General features: G+C 37.6%; 1 protein-coding gene across 2 annotated transcripts in view; it reads left to right on the top strand.

Annotated features, from left to right (window-relative positions):
- Positions 1 to 1,007: 1,007 nt before the first annotated feature.
- Hipk3 (homeodomain interacting protein kinase 3) overlaps positions 1,008 to 22,630 on the top strand; it is a 91,165-nt gene continuing 69,542 nt past the window's right edge. Inside the window, exon 1 of one of the 2 annotated variants that reach the window (XM_040284529.2) lies at positions 1,008 to 1,218. The gene's annotated coding sequence lies outside the window, so the exon portion shown is untranslated. Of the gene's footprint in view, positions 1,219 to 1,900; positions 2,037 to 22,630 lie in introns of those variants that run through there. The other variant, XM_040284530.2, reaches the window with a different exon arrangement.

Below are 22,630 nucleotides of genomic sequence, written 5' to 3'. Positions count from 1 at the left end.
CAGGAGCGAGGAAACTAGCCTCTGGGGGTGGAACTAACTCAATGGAGAATTATCCATGTAGAGGTGGGCAAACTTGACAATTATGGGCTTTTGGACTGCAGAGGTGCTTTTGGAAAATTCCCAAGAGGGCCTTTCCCTTATTCTTTAGCCTGTATTTACAAGTTTCTGGACGTTTTGGGTTGGGGACTGGGAAGGACCTCTGAAAAGATCGAGGTTGTTCATTTGACTAAGCATTTCTCCTTTTCTTATTTTTGAACCCTTAAGAAAAAAAAAAAAAACCTGCCAAGAAACACTTCCAAGGATAGAAAGGGGAATTATGATTACGGGATCTGGAAAGGCCTGTAAAATCCTGCTTCCGTGTTTCAATCCTCTCTTTGGGTGTCAGGATCTTCTCTTAAATCTGTATTTTTGGCCGAGTGGGCTTTGAGTGAGGTTCAGAACCGCAGAGAGGGGCTGGCGGATGATTCTTTTGCCGGAGGGATGGCGTGAGGGAGCTCAGGGCTGGACCGCACTAGCAACCCGGCGGGCTCCGAGCAACAAGGGCGCGGCTGCGGGCGGACCCCGGGGAGGGGCTTCGCGGAGGCGCCGCGGCCCGAGCCAAGCGGGGCCGCCCGGGCTCGGTGCGCAGCGCGGCCGGGCGGGCGGTGGCGCTGCGGAGGCGGCGGCCGAGATCGGCAGGCGCGGAGGAGGGGCCCGAGATTGGGGCGGCCGGCAGCAGCTGCCTTGGTGACGACTGCCGGCAGCGCGGCGCCCCGAGACCGAGCTGCGGGCCTCCCCGTCGCCGCCTCTCCGGCTGTCTTCCTTTTCCTCCTCTCGCAGCCCTCGGGGCTTCAGGAATGGGGCCCAACCGCCGTGGGCCCCGCATCCCGCGCCATTCGTAGGCCCAGTTGCCGGAGGTCGGCCGGCCGGCTTCTCACTCTCCCTGGCCCCAGTCTAGCTGTTCCCACCCCAGATCCCCGGGAAGGAAGATGAGGGAGACGGGCCCGGCGTTCAGCCAGAGCAGCAGCAGCAGCCGCGGTCGGGGGAGGGTGTTTCGCGGTTTCCTCTCAGCCGCCAGGACAAGATGGCAGCGGCCGCGGAGAGGGGCTGAGCCCGGGCTGGGTGGTGCCGCTTGCTGAAGCGCCTGGCTCCCTGTTCCCGGCACGGCCCCGCGACCCACCCCGGACATGCTCAGGGCTGCGGCCGCCCGAAGAGGGGAGAGCGCGGGCCTCTAGGAAGGTAAGGGAGTTGGGCGAGGGGCACCCGCGCCCGGGTGGGAGGATCGGGGGCCTGCGTCTGGGTGGCCAGCGGACCCGCCTGTCGGACCCGGGTGGGCCCAGATCCCCCCCACGGAGCGGCCCGCCCCCGTCGCGCGTAGGTGTCCCCATCTGCATCCCCGGCGCCTTCGCACCCCGGGTTTCAGCCCCAGCTCCCGCCGTGTGGCCCAGCCCCAGCGGCTCCTCGGAGGCCGGCGCCACTCCAGGCCCGAGGCCCCCGGACGCGGGGGCCGCGCGTGGTTCCTGCACGCGGTGGCGCAGCCTCCGGGAAGCCGCCTTGGCCGGGCCGGGCGGTCCCGGCCTCCTCCTGCCAAGGTTGCGCAACGGCTCTTCCCAGCAACCGAAGTTTTGTTTAACCCCACAGGGGGGGCCTCTCTTCCCCTGCGCGGCCCTAGGCCGTAACTACGGAGACCCGTTTCCTTTCATTAGGAGAACAAACACAAACACGCGCACGCACGCCGCCGGAGTGCCCCGGCCAGGGGCTGTGCCCTGGGCTTTGTGGCCCCGTCACCGGCGTCGCGGAACCGCGGGTTTGGAGGGTGTCAACTCTTGGGACGTGCGTGCGTGTGATTGTTGGGGAGGAGAAATGTGATCCGCGGCTCTGCGTCCCCAGCGGCGGCGGGAGGAAGGCGTGGCGGCCGCGCGGCGGGGCTGTTGCCGGCTTCTCTCGTTACGGTGGCTGTCGCCCGCTTTCCTTCGCCGCACTGGGAGAAGTCGCGGAAAGACTTGGGATGAGAATGCCGGTTTTCCTGTCGGGGAGGAGACTGCTGTTTTAAAATGGTATGTGGCTCTCGGGAAAGCCTGTTTCCCAGTCTCCTCCGTGCTGGAGGAATTGCGCTAAAGGGTGTGTGCGTAAATTACCTTGGACCTGTTACAGAGTAGTCACAACACGTTCAGTCCTTGAACCATGTTTTCACAACCTCTTGCTGGCCTGCTGGGGAATTTATTTTTCCACCTGTCAGTTCGCTGCTTATAAGGTGCTTCTATTAGTAACAGCACAGCTTCCCCCCCCCCCCCCCCAGATTTCAGATTATCGTCCAGTTTACAGCAAAGCTCATGGTTGGTTGTATTGTCAACTTTGTTTTGTGGTCTCTCTGGTACCGGGCTGGGGAAGTTAGCTGGTAAACCAGTCTGTGCTTAGGCGGACCTTCTAGTTGTTTGGAGATCGGCTGGTTTATTTATTTATTTTTCTATTTTCGCTGTAGTTTCTAAAATGGGAATGCTTATACTCAGACCATTTCAGTTAACGTCAAGATTTTGATTGCCGGGTTGATTTTGATTTTGATTCCCTTTCTTTCTGATCAGATTTTTGATGAAAACTTTTAATCAGGATGGGAGGGTTGTTTGTTTCCCAAGAAAAAATATTTTAATCTTCCATACACATTTAGTATTTCAGAAGCTGGACAAATCTCACCATATGTTTGATAAGTCTAGATTCTGCTTATGTTTGCAAGTGCAGTGCTAATTTTATACAATGAGCAATGATAAGGTTTAGATAGATCATGATTAAGCTTAGTATTTTAAGTAAACAAAATATGACCGACCTTTAAAATTGTTTTTATAATTTTATTGATTATTTTATGCCTTCATGCCACTTACTAGTAATTGAAATTTGACCAACCAGAGTTCTTTTAAGTCAGCAAGGCATTTCTTGGTATATTCATGGCTGCATTCATAATGTGTAGGGAACTTGTATTTTATGAAATATAATGCTTAACCTGTATGAGCTTTGTTTTCCTAAAATTTAAAAATTATTTTTATGTGTGTTAAGGTGCAAAAATATTTGATTTTGGGGTATTTTTTTTTGTATTTATGGAAATTTGTTCCTTAGATCCTTCCCTACTCCCCACTTTTTTTCTAAGAAAAAAATATTTGTGGAGAACTGTATATTTAAAAACTATGTTTTAAACAGGTAAGGTGAGCCTGAAGTCTAGAACAGGCTGGTCATTAAATGTTTCAAATTTATATTTGGACATTGCTGACTACAGTAGCTAAACATACATATTAGGCAAGCAGATCATAACATGGTGAGACAGTCGTAGTTTATTGTCATAATATTTTTTCCATTGAACTACTCATTATCTTGTTTATAAACTAGTTATTAGCTTCTGGGCATGGGGTTTTAAAGTCACATTAAAGTGGATGGTTTGTATGAGATAATTCTTATAAACATGCTTGAAAAGAAGCTGTAGATCATATTATTTTAATTTTTTAGATGTTCTGTCTAGGATACCATAAAGTAGCAAGTATGGCACTGATATATAGGCTTTACATTTAAAGTATAGAAAGATTTTTTTTTTTTTTTGGTAAGGGAATTGAACCCATGAGCACTTTTTCACTGATCTACATCCCCGACACTTTTTATTCTTATTTTATTTATTTTTCTTCAAACCAGAGATTAAACCCAGGGGCACTTAATAATGAACACATCCCCAGCCCTTTTTATTTTGAGACAAGTTCTCCCTTAGTTGCTTATGGCCTTGCTAAGTTACTGAGGCTGGCCTTCAACTTGTGATACTCTGGCCTCAAACTCCAGAGTACTGGGATTACAGGCGTGTACCACCATGCCCAGCTCTTTTTTCTTTTCTTGCAACTTTAAAAAACATCAGCTATTAAATTAACTTTTTGATTGAACTTTTGTTTTTAAATATTGATTCATGAATACTGAAGTAATACGGAAGGAGGAAGGGGAAAATGCTAACTTCAGAATGTGGAAATATTGTTACTCAAACATGATTCATATTCATGTAAATGGCATACTTGTTTGAATATTATTTTCCATTTGAATGATAAAAATGATTCTGGTCACTGTTGAAGTTAAGTTTGTCAGGTAAGAGGAGTTAACTTACTAAATGCTGTTCTCATTGTAGCAGTTCAGCAAGTATGATGATAGGTAGACTAGAGTTACACTATTGATGGTTAATTCAAAGGCATAGAGATGTAGTTGCCATTACAACTTTACCTGCGTTTGGATGTGAAAAGATGTCATGGCAACATTTAGATTAAAGGATTTCTAAAGAACTTTGAAATTCTCCATATTTGAAATATCCTTCTACTAATTCATGTGTCCTAACTATTAGAGGACACAGAATAAGTTGATATATCATTTTATTGTTGCTGCCAAAATAAATATTTCTGTTTAAAATTTGTGGGTTGCAGCTGTCCTAGTTTCTTAATGTTTGAAATTGAGACTTCCAATGTGGTATGGTGAACTTGGAAGTTACTTCTGAGGAGGACAAACTACTAAAACTTGTTAAAATGGAAGACTATATCAACTTTTTATTTTTTTTTTATTTTTAAAGTTACTCACCTTCCTCTGCTCTGTAACTGGGATGTAGTATTATTTTTCTTTGTGGGAACAAAGAAAATTTTTGCAGGAAACTTTGCCATGCGCAAATTTTATATGATACAAATGTAATTCAAGAGAAATTATCTTAAATGCCCTTACTGATTCTGGATCCAGTTGTTTAAAAGACATATGCTGCTGGATATGGTGGCACATGCCTATAATCCTGGGGGCTCTGGAGGCTGAAGCAGGAGGATCGAAAATTCAAAGCTAGCCTCATCAACTTAGTAAGGTCCTAAGCAACTTAGCCAGACCCTGTCTCAAAATAAAAAATAAATAAAAAGGACTAGGGATGTGGCTCAGTGATGAAGCGCCCTGAGTTAAATCTCCAGGACTAAAAGGGGTGGGGGAGACATATTTTTGCCTAGTACCTTTAAGCACTTAACATAACTTGAATAAGGATAGTTTTGAATCATTGGAGATTTAGGATAGTAAGAGTATGTGTCTTCAACTTAAGGAAGTATATATAGTTTACTTCTTTCGGTTGGCTTGGGACAGTTAAGAGTGGTTTGGGGAAAAACAGTATTAGTGTGCTGCTGCTACAGCTTTGTCATAGCTGTCTTTAGGATCTCATTCATTTTGGACCAAAGTAGAATAGATATTTGGAGAATATGTGTTGTAAATTTTATATAAGTGCTTGTCAAATTAGACCTTGAGTTTTTTAGGGGATCAGGCTGTTCTCAGTTGGTACTTGGGCCAATGTCGCTAAACAAAGACAGCATATTGCCTTGATTCTGAGACACCACTGTTATGTTAGGGACCAAGAGCTTCTGCTTTTATTACTTGTGAGGAAATTAGAAGAGATGAGTATTGTCAAGATTGTATTTTTAGGGTGGCTTCTGTGGTTTGGGAACACTGAACAGATTTACTTGGTCTTTTTTTCCACTCCATGGTACTGGATGGGTACTTTTACTGCTGAGCTACATCCCCAGCCAAACCCCTGCCACCCCTTGAAATTGTCTTGCTGAGTTGCCCAGGCTGGCCTCATACTTGTAGTCCTCTTGCTGCAGCCTCCCAAGTCACTGGGCTTACAGGCATATGTCACTATGCCAGGCTAATTTTGTCTTAATGGGTAGTTAATGCCAAGTCGGTACTTTAGAAAGCTCTTGTTTTCCAACAAAGTTTTTGTTTGTTTTTTGTTTCCTTTTTTCCCAGTAATGGATGAACCCAAGGCCTCATGTGTGCTTGACAAGTGCTTTGCCAATGAGCTATGTCTTCAGCCTTATTTTATTTTTATTTTGAGACAGGGTCTTACTAAGTTGCCGGGACTGGCCTTAACTTGTGATCCTCCTGCCTCAGCATCCCAAATTGCTGTGTTACAGGCATTTGCCGCCACCCCCCCCAACAGAAAGTTTTTGAAATGAAAGAAACCAAGGACAGCACTTTTGATCTTAAATGTATTTTGTTAACTCAAATAATTTGATTTCTCTAATTTTCTAAAGTGAAAATTTTCACTCCCCTGGGAGTCTGAGTAGGAATGAGGATGTGAGGCAGGTAAGAAGGGCGAAGCTGGGAAATAGTAGGGGAAGAGTTAGGCTTAATTAGGTTTGGGAGACCAAATATGTTTAAGTGCTCATGTTGCTAGAGATCAGAGTTCACATAGTTAATAAAGACAGAAAAATTTGTGATAGCTTCAGGGAATAAACTGGTGATATCTACTCAATAATCAGTCTTGTGAAATAACTTAATTTTTAAAATCCTTTTTTTCCTCCCTGCCTCTTTCTTTGTCCTTAGTTTTATGTCTTCAGTCTGAAACAGTTTCCCTTAATGTAGAACTTAAAGGTGATAAGAAAAAAATCTTATAGACCTAACCTGAAATCAGAAGCATGGAAAGCATAAAATATAACTTGTAAGATTCATTTTTAGTTTTTGAAGATCCTTAATAATACTAAAGCTGGGTGCGGTGGCTCGCACCTGAAATCCCAGTGACTCTGGAGACTAAGGCAGAAGGGTTGCAAGTTCCATGCCAACCTCAGCAATTTAGGGAGGCCTTGTCTCAAAATGAAAAATAACAGAAGGATACATGGGGGCAGGAAATATGGTGGAATGAGATGGACATCATTACCCTAGGTATAAGTATGACTCCACATATGGTGTGACACTATAATGAGTACAACCAGAGAAATGAAAAGTTGTGTACAGTGAATCAAAGTGCATTCTGCTGTCTGTGTTTTGTCTGTTCAATAATACAAGGAGAATCTTGTAGGTTTGGTAAACTCTATGACTTTAGATATATAATGCTACAGTTTTAAATAGTTAATAAGTTAGATAGAGTGATAACATTGAAAATTGAACCTGACTTTCCAGGGACATAGCTTCCAAAATATAATTTATATTAGTAATTCTGAGGGCTTTAAGTATATAATTTATTACAACTTCTATTGGGAAATTAAATAGGGTTTGGTGACATAAAATCACAATGAAAATTATAGGTTATGTTGTCATATAATTGTCCCCTGGCTAGATGCTGTGCTTCACTACATTCTTAAAATGGCAGAAATCATGTTCTGAGTCAAGTGTAATCAGACAGTTTTGGTGGTGACAGTATTAGTATCATTGTTATTTTTTTCCCTGCAGTATATTAATTGTAGTTCTATGTTTTAATATAAAATTAGATAAGGATAATACTGGGTTAAAACATTGGATTTGTATTCTATTTAGTATGTTTTAAGTAGTTTTTGTAGCTGGGTCATAGACTAGCCACAGAAAAATAAAATTTTATTATAGCAGATACAAAAATGATAAAATATTTTTTTAAAAAAATATTTTTATAGTTGTTGATGGTCAACAACTTTTAAAAAATTTATTTATATGTGGTGCTGAGACTCTAACCCACTGCCTCACACATGCTAGGCAAGTGCTATACCACTGAGTTATAATCCCAGCCCCTGATAAAATATTTTTAAGTGTTTTTTTATTAGTGTATTGTAATTATACATAATAGTGGAGTTTTTGGACATTCATAAATTTATATAAGATCATTTGCTCCATTTCAATTCCCAGTACTTCCCCTTTCTCTCTTCTCCTTCCTCCTTCTGCTGCCTTTCCTGTATAATGTTGGCCTTCCTATTTTTTAATTGGTGTATTATAGTTATATATAAAAGTAAAATTCATTGTGATGTAGTTATATATGTATGCATACACCTTAATACCTTAATTTGGTCAATTTCATATCCCTGGTTCCTCACTTTTCCCATTTCTTCCTCCCTCTCCCCTTCTAGTCCCTTCCCCTACTCCACTGCTCTCCCTTCTATAAAATATTTTTTATGAAAACCATTTTTTTTTTTTGGTACTGAGGATTGAACCCAGGGATGCTTAACCGCTGGGCCACATTCCCAGCCCTTTTTATTTTTTGAGATAGGGTCCAAGTTGCTTAAGGCCTTACTAAGTTGATAAGGCTGGCCTTGAATTCCAGATCTTCCTGCCTAAGCCTCCTGAGCTGCAGGAATTACAGGCGTATGCCTCCGTTCCTGGTTAAAAAATATTTTATCTAGTACATGTTCTATTCTCAGTATAGCAAAATCAAACAATTAGACTAGTTAGCCTTGATTAAAAAAAAGGTTATAACAAAAATAAAATTGATAAAGTTCTTCCCTCCTTTCTTACCAGTACTGGGGATCAAATCCAGGGCCTTGTACATGCCAGGAAAGCATTATACTACTAAGCTACATGATTTTTCTTTTATATTTTGAGACAAGGGCTGACTGTGGTGCCAGGCTGGCCTCAAAATTGCGATTCTTCTGTTTCAGTCTTGTGTGTTGCTGGAGTTACTGGCCTGTGTCACTATGTGCAGCCAATAGTATAATTGTCTTATATAAGTATACTATGTTAATTTAAATCAAGAGAAGGTCCTATTTTTTAGTTCTAGTTAGTAATCCAGTTTTCTTGTTCTCCCATGTTCTTTCTGGACATGCACAGTTCTCATATTTATTGAGAAAATTGTGTTAGGTTTGCTTTCTTTCTTTTTTTTTTTTTTTTTTGGTACCGGGGATTGAATTCAGGAGCACTCAACCACTGAGCCACATCCTCAGCCCTATTTTGTATTTTATTTAGAGACAGGGTCTCACTGAGTTGTTTATCACCTCACTTTTTTTGCTGAGGCTGGCTTTGAACTCACGATCCTCCTGCCTCAGCCTCCTGAGCCCCTGGGATTACAGGTGTGTGTACTGTGTCCAGCCCTGGTTGGCCTTTTCTAACTATATTTCTTCCTCCTATATGTGGAATGCAATGACCTCCAAACTTCATTCCTTTACCAACCTGTGGAAGGAAGATTAAAAGCAAAAACATTTTGAAAGGTACCTTTAAGATTGTTGAAATTACAAGCTGTAACTTACTTGAAACCACTATATGATAGAAATGTTACTTCATTTGTGTAGATTAAAAATAGACTCTTTGTTTTGTTTTGCAGTGCTACTTATCCACCCTAGGGCTTGCTATGTCTTAGGCAAACACTCTACCACTGAGTTACACATCCAGCCTGATTTATCCTGGGCCCCCTAAAGTAGAAGTATACACAGGGCATGTTTTATGTTGTTACCTCTACTATAATTATGTATAATCTACATAATGAAACTTGACAATTTGGTGACATTTTGATATTTTTAAACATATGTATTTAAAAGTGAATTCTGTATGGAAGCTCACTTAGGGAGTGTTGGGATTGTAAAACAATTGCTGCCAATAGCTTTGAATAGAAAATTCTTGGAGTGTTTGACTTGCCAGTTGTCCTGTTTAAGCCTAGTGTGGCATTTCTGAAAGTATTTCTGGTGGCTCGTTGTTTTCTTTTTTTTTTGAGATAGGGTCTTGTCATGGTTGCCTACTTGGCCTTGTGCTTTTATTCCTTTCTCAAGGAAAGAATGGTTCAAGGGATCCTCTTGCCTCAGCTTCTTGAGTAGCTGAGATACAGGTGTACACCACCACTCCTGGCTTTCTAGTGGCTATTTAACTTGCAAAATCTCTTTAAAGTGTTTTCTTGCAAATGATATATCTAGCCTGAAGTTGTTTCCTGTTAATTAGATTGGAAGAAGATGAAATATCTCACTTCATGATTATTAGAAGTTACAGACCATTTTTGGGAAAGTTTATATTTAAAACATTTGTGAAAGTATCTGAATTGTTCCTTCAGGTTGGGGACCATGGTCTACAGGTTTTATATTGCAAGTGCATAACAGGTTATTGGGGAATCAAATATGTTATTATAAAAGCAGTGAAATACTGACATGCTTATATTTCACTTAAATACCTTACTTGAAGTATGACATCTTTATTGTCTAGTTTTACAAGTACCTGACCAAATACTTGTAAATGTATCATCTGCACATTTGATTTGTCAAAACCATGCTGTTTCCTGTACTGAGGTCAGTGTGCATGAGCTTCTGAATCTAGTGCAAACAGTATACACAAGTGTGCTTTTATTCCTTTCTCAAGGAAAGAAATGGTTCTTCATCCCTCAAAGATGACTCCTTATTCTCTATGTGGATTAAATTCTAGATTGTGTTTTTCATATCTTTAGTTTGTCCAAGAATGTCAAGTACCCCCTTTCTCTTGACTCTTTCTCTTTAACCTTGTAACATTCTCAACTTTTTGGGATCTTAAGCAGCCATTTACAAGTGGGCCTCCTCATATCTGTGAATGTTTCCTTTTTCTGTTTCTTCCAAATTTCTTCAACATTTATTCAGTGTAGTTCTGTCCATTCTGTTCTAGTAAAATTATTCCCATTAAACTGCCCAGTAGTTTTATTCACAGTTTATGTATTCATTCAGAAGATTGAATCTATAGTGTCTCCTACACCATTTTGAGCTTTCAACCCATATTTCGAACTGTGGAATGATTTCTATATTTTTTGCCCCACGGTACCTCAAATTGAGTTGATTATCTTATTTCCAAATTTGTTCCTTTGTATTCTACATTTGGCATCCTCATTCTATTACAGTTTGATTTTGAAACTTTAAATCTGAAAATATTTGTATCTTGTGGGTGTATTAATAAGAACTGAACAACTGCACCCTGCCAAGCACCATTTGGCAGTATTTGTCATTATCAAAGTCTCCTTTCTGGGAATGCTATACTAAGAAAATTAAAAATGTAAAAGACCCGTTTATATGAAAATGTTCATTGCAACTTGAATAAGTGGTGAAAAAAATTGGAAAAACAGCAATCCAGTAAAGATATGGACATAGTAAAATGGTACATTGTTTTTTAAATTAATTTATTTTTTTATTCAAGTTTGTTATATATGACAGTAGAATGCATTACAAATCATATTACACATATAGAGCACGCTTTTTCATATCTCTAATTGTGTACAAAGCATAGTTACACCATTTGTGTTTTCGTACATGTACTTAGGGTAATGATGTCCATCTCCTTCCACCATCTTTTCTACCCCCATCTCCCTCCTTTCCCCTCCCACCCCTTTGCCCTATCTAGAGTTCATCTAATCCTCCCGGGCTCCCCCTCCCAATCCCACTGTGAATCAGCCTCCTTATATCAGCATTTGGTTGTTTGGGATTGGCTAATTTAGCATTATATTCTCCAACTCCATCCATTTACCTGCAAATGCCCTGATTTTATTATCTTTTATTGCTGAGTAATATTCCCTTGTGTGTATGTACTACGGTTTCTTTATCCATTCACCCACTGAATGGCAGTACACTGTTATTTATTTATTTTAATATTTATTATTTAATTGGACACAATATTTTTATTTATTTATTTATCTCAATATTTTTGGTGCTGAGGATCATACCCAGGGCCTCGCATGTGCAAGGCAAGCGCTCTACTGCTGAACCACAATCCCAGCCCAGTACATTGTTATTTAAAATAGTAGTTAAGGGCTTGGATGTGGCTCAAGCGGTAGTGCGGTAGTGCGCTCGCCTGGCAAGCCTGTGGCCCGGGTTTGATCTTCAGCACCACATACAAACAAAGATGTTGTGTCTGCCGAAAACTAAAAATAAATAAATAAATATTAAAAAAAAATAGTAGTTAAGATACCCTGTGAAAGAACAAATGGATATGTCAGGTTATACATGTATTTTGATTGTTTAATAAAATATACATTAAAACGACTGGAAGGAAATAGATTATTTTTCCCTGAACATTTTAAATTTTATAATAATCAAACAATTTAAAGATGATTGCTGTACTGAAATTCAGCCTCTTCCTGGTATGAATAATGTGTGCTTTTCTTGATTTTATAATAAAACATTTTAAAATTCATATTACTTTACCCATTTATTCTAACAGTATGTTTCCAGGTAATGTTACTGGCTTAGTGGTAATTTTTTCTTAATCAAGTTCCATGGTGCTGTGAATAAATAATATTTTAAATATTACTGTGGTAAACATTGCTATACAATAACTTTTTGATATATGCATCATTCATAATTAATAGGTAATCATTCTTTTTGCTTCTGAAGTTCTGTATAGTGTCTTGTGTAAATGCCTGAAAAATGGTTATGAGGTCAGTTTTGACACTTTTAGTTATTTGAGAATCAGTTTCTCATCAGTAAACTGTAACTACTTTGCAGCCATTTTCAGTCAACTGATAAAGCCCATTTTTCTTTATTTTATTCCTTGATACTATGACTAGTCTTATTTTTTGAATTTAAAATATATTAGCTATAAGTTGTAACTTTGAACTGAAATTTTAATATCTTTTTTATGTGTTATTGGTGTGTACTTAGAAATCTCTTCAGATAAGTATGAAGAAGTAAGTTCTGTAAGTTCTGATATGTGTAATTTTTAGTACCATGTATTGGCATGTGGCTTTTTACAACTAATTGTAAAAAAAAAACCTTAAGTTTTTCTATGAGACTTGCTGTGAAAGAAAGATATTTGTGAGACTGTAAGTTCATATCAGTTTGTAGTTTTAACATACAGCTTATACATGCATCGTAACAATGTGCCACTTAAAGTTAATGATTAGAGGAAGCCAGAGCCAAATAGAAGCAGTTCTAATACATTTCTAAGAATTCAATGTTCTTTCTTTGAGGTACTGAGAAGCTGCTTGTTTTCTTTCCTCTTTAAGACTTTGTAAATTACATTGTTGTTCTTTAGCTTTTTCTGGCCTTCTTAAGAAGACATTGTAGATCTCCACCCTGTCCCCTTCCTCAAATTTAGTCCTGAAAATAAGACAAACATATTCTCATTTTTGTTCCTCATGTTGTTTGGCTTGATGCCACAGAGACTTTCCTGAAGCCATTGGTGAAAGGCCATCTTCAGTTGACAAGATAACATGTGACAAGCCTAGGTAGTGGTGTACTGTAATCCCTGCTACTGGGGATTGGGTTGGGGGTGGGGGGTGAAGGCCTGAGACAGGAAGATCGCAAGTTTGAGGCCAGCCTCAGCAATTTATTGAGACAGTGTCTCAAAATATAAAATAAAAGGAATTGGGGATATAGCTCAATGGTAGAGTGCCCCAGTACTGAAGAAGAAGAACTGACAGTGAAACTCTGAAATTTAAAATAGAAGCCAGGCCTGTAATCCCAGTAACTCAGGAGGCTGTCGCCAGAGGATTGTAAATTCAAAGCCAGCTCAGCAATTAGTGAAACCCTAAGCAATTTAGCAAGACCCCATCTGAACATTGAAAATAATAATAATAATAATAAAAAGGGTTGGGGATGTAGCTCAGTGATAAAAACTCCTGGATTAAATCCCCCCCCCCAAAAAAATTGTTTTTTGTTTTGTTTTTTGGGTACTGGGGATTGAACTCAGTCAGGGACACTCAACGACTAAGCCACATCCCCAGCACTTTTTTGTATTTAGAGACAGGGTCTTACTGAGTTGCTTAGCACCTGTCTTTTGCTGAGGCTGGCTTTGAACTTATGATCCTCTTGCCTCAGCCTCCGAAGAAGAGGCGTTAGGATTACCTTGCAGAAAGAAAGAAATTTTAAAAAAGAGTTTCTACATTAGAAAGGTTTTTAAATTCCTTAAAGAGAGCACTTAAGCGCTGAGATTGTGGCTCAGTGGTAGAGTGCTTGCCTAGCACGAGTGAGGCCCTGGGTTTGATCCTTAGCACCACATAAAAATAAATAAATAAAGGTATAGTGTCCAACTACAACTAAAAAAAGCACTTAAAATAAAGTACTATGGCAGGCAACATAAATCCAGGTAGGAAAAAAATACTTCTGATTTTAGCAATGTAAAACACAGTAAAAGCATATAGGATATTAATTTGGAAAGTACAAATAATTGACTTTTTTGTTACAGTTAAAATTTGAAAAGTCCTCAGATGTCTTTTGAAAAACACCAAGTACCATAATTAAGCATATGCTGTAAATGTTGGTCTTTTTAGCTCTTTCAAATGAAAAACTTGTGTGTGTATGTGAGAAAGGGGGCTAATAGAAGCCACTGTGACACTTTGTTGGTTTTGTAGAATTTTCCTTCTTGCGATGTAAGTTACTGTAGAGTGATAATTCTCTTTCAGCTATGAATGTAGAATGTTATAATATGGGAACTACACAATGGGAATCTATAAAAGATTGTTTAGGTTAGTCCATACTCTTTGGAAAATTTTGTAAAGCTTGATGTTGACTCTATAAATGTTCATTCAGAGCTTTGAATCATTACCTCTTATAAAGTTTTATATGTCAGCGGAATTTTTTCTTTTATTGCTGTGTTAGCTGTGGGCATTTCATCAAATTATTTATCTAGGATTTGACTTCATCTGTTGATTTATTTCATAGATAGATTGGGTTGGGAGATCTTGGTAAAGATCATTTGACCTTTGCTTTCTCAATCTTTAATGTTTTGTATTTGTCTGAAAGTTAGTTACATATATTTTATTTTTATTTATTTATTTTTTATATTTATTTTTTAGATGTAGTTGAACACAATACCTTCCTTTTATTTATTTTTATTTTTTATGTGGTGCTGAGGATCGAACCCAGAGCCCTGTACATGGTAGGCCGAGGGCTCTACTGCTAAGCCACAACCCCAGCTCCAGTTACATATATTTTAAATAAAAATTTTGTGGTTTTCTTTTGGCAGATTTTCTTATAGAGTAAAAAAAGTGCACTTGGCTCTCTATTAAGGGAGTTGTTTATAATCCAAATTTATATAACTGTTTACTTTTTCTAACAACCCATTGGTAGCTATTAGCTATTGAATGAAGAATTTAAAGAAAGCATTTTCTTTGGAACATGTTTTATAAAGTAAATTATAATTGTTACTCTGAGGAAAGAGAGCTTCAGGTGAGCTTTTTATCTTTAGCCAACCTGTCAATATTTTCATTTCTGATTTTTTACTTTGTGTGACTCCATTTTATTAAGAATAATCCATTTTCTAGACCTATTAAAGTATGGATTTGTCCTGGTAGGGTGATTTCTAGCACCTTTGAAATGTCCAGCAGGTCGTTTTCTGTTCCAAAAGTTGGAACGTTTTGCTAAGTCAGATGAAGCTTGTTATTTAACATGCTGATTTGTGTTACAGTCAACACATTCTCTAGATGCTTTGTTCACAATACTGCTGGAAAATACCCAAGACTTTAGTATTTTTTTCAAATAAATGTTTTGTAGGCACCTCAGATAGTAGGCTCAGTTTATGAAGTTTTTAAATTATGTGGTGGATCATTTATGTAAAATGTTTTTTTCTTATGTGAAATAGTTCAGTGTTATTTCCTGGGTAGAATATTGGTGAAAGAACATGTTAATGATAGGTATTTAAAATAGTGACAATTGATCGATGAAGTGTTAAACTCATGTACTCTTTTCACCAACAACTTATTTTCTCATATATCCTGATTTTTATTTCTAAGAAAACATGTTTTTTCTTTCATAGATATACATTTTAAGCAAATTAATAAATGTAATTACTTTTTTATTGTCTATTATGGCCGTGTAGTGATACTTTCTAATTTCTGTTATTAGAGCCTTATATTATAGGGCTCTAATAACTTGTATAGACTAGAGTTCTGTCTTTTCAAAAATGAAAGGCCTTTTTTATTGTCAAAAAGTTATTGGATCACATAATGAAATTGTACTTTTAGTCTGTTGATTGAGGATATTATAGTATGATCAAAAGCTTCAAAAATATTATGAATTAAGTAATACTTGTAAATGAAAACATATGCTGCATATGAATTCTTTTTTTTTTCATAACCAAATCTGGCTAATCATAGTTTAACCAAATCTGGCTAATAATCCCAGGGATTTGTATGCCTGACTTAAGTTTTAGTTGCTCTGGGCCATGCCTAAGGTATCAAGCAGTTCTTTCACAAATAAATGACCCTTGAATACTACCAGCCTCCTTCCAAAAGATACTATTTGCCTATCACTCATATTCTTGACATCTAATGAAGAATTACTTCCATTTAACTCATCATTTGACAAAAATTGAGAACTATAGAAAAGTTGAAAGAACAGCAAAGAATTCATGTAGTCTTTCATCTAGATTCTTCAAATGTTAACATTTTCTTCCTCTTGCCTTTACCTTTTCTCTTGATGTGTGTGTGTGTGTGTGTGTGTGTGTGTGTGTATATATATACATTTTTTTTTAACCTTTTTTTCCCCTGAACTTTTTGAGTAAGTTGCAGCCATAATGTCTCTTTAACCCTAATTATTTCCTAAAAGCAAAGACAGTTCATTAGGAATCTTTTAAGTTTTTTGTGATCTGAAAAGTTTCTCAGACTTTGTGTTTTTTTTTTTCTTTGTGTTGTTTTGATATCTTCATTTGAGGAATTCTGCTAGTTAATAGAGTGAACCTCACTTTGGATACATTTGTTCTTTTGTATTTAGGAATGTCAGATGAATGTGTTTGTTTTTGTGGGCCATACAGAAATAGGCTAGGTTGATTTTGCCCATTGTAATTTTTTGGCCCCTGTTCTAGCCTAATAAAACATTTACATAGTAGGAGGAGATGCATCAAGTGAATATGTTCTGTTACTAGTGATTTTAACTTTGATCACTTAGTTTTGTGCTGTATTTTGAAACTCTAAAACATTTTACGTGTCAAGAACAATAAAGGATCTTGCCAGTAAAAAGTTAGCCTGGGATGTTGGGAGAAGGTAGGAGACTCCTGGATCAGAGATAAAGGATTTTCTTATTTAGGGTTGTAGCAGTAGCCAGTATGTCACTCTTTGTGTTGGTTGGTTTCCTGACTCACTTTCCACAGGGTTATGTGAATAAGGCCAGGTGACTCCTGCACAAAATGAGTTGCATTAATTGGAGAGCAATCCCAAGCTTAGGAAACTTGGGATTCTTTTATCAGGGATCATAAGCTTGCCTGACCTTTGCTCAAGCAAAGAGAGAGGGGTGTCATCTTTATCATACTGGACATTAAACAGTGTGCCCTTTGCTTAGGAGAAAGACACTGTCTCCATGATCCAAGTGTTTGCTGTACAATATCCTTAGAAAGAGACTCTAAAAGGGAGGCAATGTGGGGAGAAACATAAGAGCCCATAGAAATTGTCACCTAACAGCAGTATCCTGTTATTTCTCAAACTTTATACACTAGGTTTATTTTTTTCTTCAATTTTTTTAAGACAGGATCTCCTTAAATTGTAAGTCTTCGAACTTAAAATGTTCCTGCCTTAGTCTCTCGAGTTGCTGACATTATAGGCATGCACTACCCTCCCTACCTCACACCTCAGTTTTTACATCCACTGGTAATGCTTGTTTGAATTATGATTGTTTGTTGCTAGATAGTGAGTTTTAAAATTTCATTATTTCTTTTCATTTTTTTTCTTTCTTGGCTTTTTTTTTTTTTTTTAAAACCATGTCTCATACCTGCCTAATTTCCCAAATGAGCTATCTGAAGGCAGGGAACTCAGATTAAGTCACAAGGCACTCAAACTGAGCAAGTCTGAAATTGTCAGTTTTTCCTCTCCATTCACTTTATTTTTGTATTTCCTGTTATCATTTGGCTCTCAGTTCTTGAAAACCAGAAACACAGTTTTGTTAATTCTTTCCTTTGTTTAGAGTTCTTCGATTTTTTTTTTTCCTCCTAGCTACCTGTTGATAACCAGTGCTCTTGACTTTAGTTCTTAGTTCTTTCTGCCTAGGTTCAGACTCTAAACCAACTATCATCTGGACTATTCTAGAAGTCTTTCTATTGTTGTCTCCAGTGTTGTTCCTTTTTATTTTATCCTTCACAGTTTGCCTGAGGAGTCACTCTAATACAAAAATGGGAGTATATTGGTTTTCTTTTTAAAGCCCCTTTGGAGACACCACATTCTCCATAGCTCCTTAGCATGAAAGACAAGGTTCTTCAGCTCTGTCCTCCTTTTAACCTCTTTGTAAGGTTGTCCTTTTCAGTGATTGACTTTTTTCCAGCTGCCCCTTTGTTGGCCAATTGTGTTCTAGTGCAGAAGTTGGCAAACTTTGTTAAAAGGCTATTTGAAAATATTTTAGGCTTTGCAACTATTTCCCTGTTTTTTTTTTTTTTTCTTTCCCAGTACTGGGGATCACACCCAGGGCCTTGCTCGTGCTAGGCAAGGGCTTTACCACTGAATTACATCCCCAGCCCTTTTTATTTTATTTTGAGACTGGATCTCAAAATAGTTGTCCAGGCTAACCTTGAAATTGTGGTCCTCCTCCTTCAGCCTTCCAAGTAGTTTGGCTTATAGATGTGTCACCTCTGTACCAGCTACTTTTTTCTTTTAAATGACTCTTTACAGGATTCAGTCCCTAGTATTATAAACAAACAAAAAACAAAACGAACAAAAACCCAAACCCTTTACAAAAGCCATTTTTAGCTTGTGGGCCCTATGAAAATAGACTGTGCTAGTTTTGACTAATGCAATTTTGGGGCCTCTGTTCTAGCCAACTAAAACTAATATGTTATTTTCCCTCAATATTTTCTGCCCTTACAGAGCTGTTAATTTTTTAGTACATGGAATATCCTATCACTCCTACATAGACTTTTCCCGTCAGTATTCAAAACTTAGACCATAGGTTACCTGCTTACTGAATTCTTTCATGCTCCTTCAGGTCATATGTCAGTCATCCCTTTTCTTTGCTTTTTGTGCCTTCTGGATCCTTATGTTACCACCCTCATTGGTGTTGTAGTTTTGTGTGTACATGTGTTTGCCTCTTGCTAGAAGGAACTCATTGAAGAAAATTTTTTGTTGTTAGATCTTCCTGTTCCTGCCTTCATTTGATTAGAAAGAAAACTTAACTTAGAAAAAAAATTGAAAAAAAAATTGAACAAAATAGGATATGAATGATTGGATATATTAATAAAATGTATCTATTATAGTTGTTTTTTTAATATTTATGTTTTAGTTGGACACAATATCTTTATTTATTTTTATGTGGTGCTGAGGATCGAACCCAGGGCCTCGCATGTGCTAGGCGAGTACTATACCGCTGAGCCACAATCCCAGCCCCTATAGTTGTTTTTTATAACTTTTAACAAAATTATATAAAAAGAAGCTATTCGTATTCTCATACATTTTTTCCTCTTGTCATTTAAAAATTAACATAATTTCAGTCTGTGAAACTATAGCAATAGAATCAATTCCTACAAGGCTTGCATCCAGTTTGAAAGTTATATAGTTGATGTTCCTCACTTTCCCTTTCTCTTCCTGGCATGTTTATAATTTCCATGCATGTTTTTATGCTTTTGCCTGATACTTAATATACCTAGAAACAGTACAGTCAGCCCTCCATATCTGTAAGTTTTACATCTGTGTGTTCATTGGGCAGTTTAACCAATCATGGATCAAAAATATTCAGAAAAAAATTGCGTCTGTACTAAACATGTAAACTGTTTTTCTTGTCATTGTTCCTTAAACAATGTAATATAACCATCATTTACACAGCATTTATATTGTATTAAGTATTATAAGTTGTTGAGAGCCACAGCCAAAGGGGCCCCAGCAAACTTCCAGCTGCCAGCAAACTTCCAGCTGCCAGCCGATGATTGGCTCACAGCGGCCCCAGCAACATCTAGCTGATTGGCTCCTCTGAGGTGATGTTGTAATATAACCATCATTTACACAGCATTTATATTGTATTAAGTATTATAAGTAATTTAGAGATGATTTAAAGTAAATGGGAGGATATGTGTAGGTTATATGCAAATAATGTGCCATTTCACATAAGGGAATTGAACATCCATTGGATTTTAGGTATTCTTGAGGTATTCTGGAACTGATCCCCTTTGGATCCTGAGGCATGATTTTGTAACTTTGTGTCCTTTTAATAAAAGGTATTTTATAATATATGATAACATGCTCTTCTGTAACTTGTTTTTTGTTCAGTATGTTTTGAGATTTAGGAAAATGAGAATGTAAGATCAACATCAGCCATATTTATGCATGGAACTTCCATTTATTTTACTGTACTTTGTCAGTTCTACTGTGCACAATCAATTTTATCATTTTTGAAATTGGCATGCATCTTAAAATCAGTTATGTCTTACCCTTACAATTATTATTTTTTAATTTTCTTGTTGCACATAAATATATGATGATTGTGTTACAAGCCACACTTGTGTTATATACTTGGTATTGTATGAATAAGATACAATATACAATTGGGCGTGATGGCCCATGCCTGTAATCTCAGCAATTTAGGAGGCTGAGGCAGGAGGATTGCAAGTTCCAGGCCAGCCTCAGCAATTTAGCGAGGCCCTAAGTAACTTAGTTGAGATCTTGTCTCAAAATAAAAAATAAAAAATGGCTTGGGATGTAGCTCAGTGGTAAAAGTGCACCTGGGTTAAATCTCTTGTACAAAACAAACAAACAAAATACAATATCCAGTCATTTTCTGATACTTAGTTTATTTCAACATTTTTTTAAAAATCACATACTATGTTGTAGAGAATATTATTTTACCAGTTTCTTTGTACTTATTTGTGTTTCTCTAGGCAGGGGATATACCTGGGAGAATTGCTACATTATAGAACATGCCTTGCTCTCTGAAGTGATTGTACTTTTTACCTAGTATTTTTAAGAGTTTCTGTTGCTTCACTCTTCATCAGCACTGGTTATTGTTCTTTTTTCCAGTTGGATGGATGTAAAATGACTTCTTCTTGTGTTTTTAATTTAGAATTTCCTCATTACTAGTGAGATTGGGTGTTTTTTTATTTTTGTCTTTTGGTTTGTATGTCCTTTGTGTATCACCTGTATATACCTGTGTTTATTTTTGTGCTGATGGTATTTGGGGCCTCTTGCATGCTAGACAAATGTTCTGCCAGTCCCTCACCTGTTTATATCTTTTACCTATTTTCTACCACATTTTGCCAAACATTATGACTTTACATCTTTGTTAGTTATGTGTATTGCAGATATCTTATTCATGTCTAGGGCTTATTTTAAAAAATTTATTATTAATATTTAATATTTTTAATTATAGATGGACAAAATACCTTTATTTTATTTGTTCATTTATTTTGCTGAGGATTGAACCCAGTGTCTCACACATGCTAGACTCACTTTACCACTGAGCCACAACCCCAGCCTTCAATGGCTTATTTTTATTTCTAATGTAATTTGATGGACGAAAGTTTCAATTTTCCCCACATTTTATTGATGCATTATAGGTACATAAAGGTGGAATTTTTTATCACATATTAGTACATACATACAATATAACAATATAATTTGGCTACTTTATCTCCCTCTTCCCAATCACTGGTCCCCTTTCCTTTATTCTACTGGTCTCCTTTTGATTTTCATGAAATTCCCCCACTCTACCTTCTTTCCCTGTTTCCTCTCTAGCTTTCACATATAAGAGAAGAAATATGACCTTTGACCTTCTGAGTTTGACTTATTTTAGTTAACAGTGTTCTCAATTACATCTATTTGCCCAACAATGATGTTATTTCATTTTTCTCCATTGTGTATATATATCAAATTTTCTTCATCCATTCATCAGTTGATGGATACCTAGGCTGACAGTTTTAAATTTTAATAAAGTCAAATTTGTCAGTTTTCTCTTTTCATCGTTTATGCCTTTTTTGTCTTATCTGAAGAAAACTTCCTTTTCTTTCAAGCATTGATGATTAATTTGTTAAAAATTGTATCATGAAGTTTAAACTGAAAGGTATAAAAATATAAATCTGTGTAGGTTGACCTGGGTATATACAATATTTTTAGACATTTAGAAACTCAGATTTTTTTCTGCTCTTCAGTTTTTGGAATGGAAAGGTGGAAATATCTATAATTGGTGAAGAGTTTCCCTCTTCTTTTATATTTGTTCTCTTGAAATTCTAGCCCTTCAGGAGAATAATTAGAACATGTGGGTGTGAAACTATTGAAATATATATAACAAGTGACAAATATAACTTTATAAAATTCTCAAGAAAAATTCACAGGTGGTCATTCTGTGATTATAATTTTGGATATTACTAACTGGAGAAATCTAAGTTGCTTCCTCCCTCCCCCCCCCTCTCTCTCTCTCTCTCTCTCTCTCTCTCTCTCTCTCTCTCTCTCTCTTTTTTCCGGTGGAGTACTTCTCTTTTTTTTTGGGTAGGGTAGGGTGAGGTGGGTAATCATATTGAAGTTAAGTGGATATTTGCTAGTTTAGTCCATACAAGATATAAAGTAATTATAACTACTTTTTTTTCCCTTCAAGTACTGGACATTGAACCTAGGGATACTCTACCACTGAGCTACATCCCCAGCCCTTTCCTTTATTTTATTTTATTTTGAGGTAAAGAAAATAAGAGGACTGGGATATATCACTTAGTAGTAGAGCACTTACCCAGCATAAATGAGGCCCTATGTTCAATTCTTAGTATAGCAAAAAGAAAAAAAAAAGAAAAAAAAAAGAGAGAAAGTATCAAATGTTGGTGAGGATGTAGAGAATTTAGAACCTTTGTGCATTGCTGGTGGGAATATAAAATGGTAGAGCCTCTATGGAAAATGGTGTGGTCATAACTCCAAAAATTAAAAATAGATGCCAGGCATGGCGATGCATACTTGTAGACCCAGCTGCTCAAGGGGCTGATGCAAGAGTATTACAAGTTCAAGGCCAGCCTTAGCAACTTAGTAAGACCCTATTTCAAAAGAAAAAAAAAAAATGATCTGGGACATAGCTTAGTGGTAGAATTTTGGCACAGTATGTGTGAGGCCCTGGATTTA

Source organism: Ictidomys tridecemlineatus, chromosome 4 (genome assembly GCF_052094955.1).
Source record: "Ictidomys tridecemlineatus isolate mIctTri1 chromosome 4, mIctTri1.hap1, whole genome shotgun sequence".
Lineage (NCBI taxonomy): Eukaryota > Metazoa > Chordata > Mammalia > Rodentia > Sciuridae > Ictidomys > Ictidomys tridecemlineatus.
The sequence above is the reverse complement of the archived record's forward strand: the minus strand, read 5'-3'. Positions and strand labels throughout refer to the sequence as shown.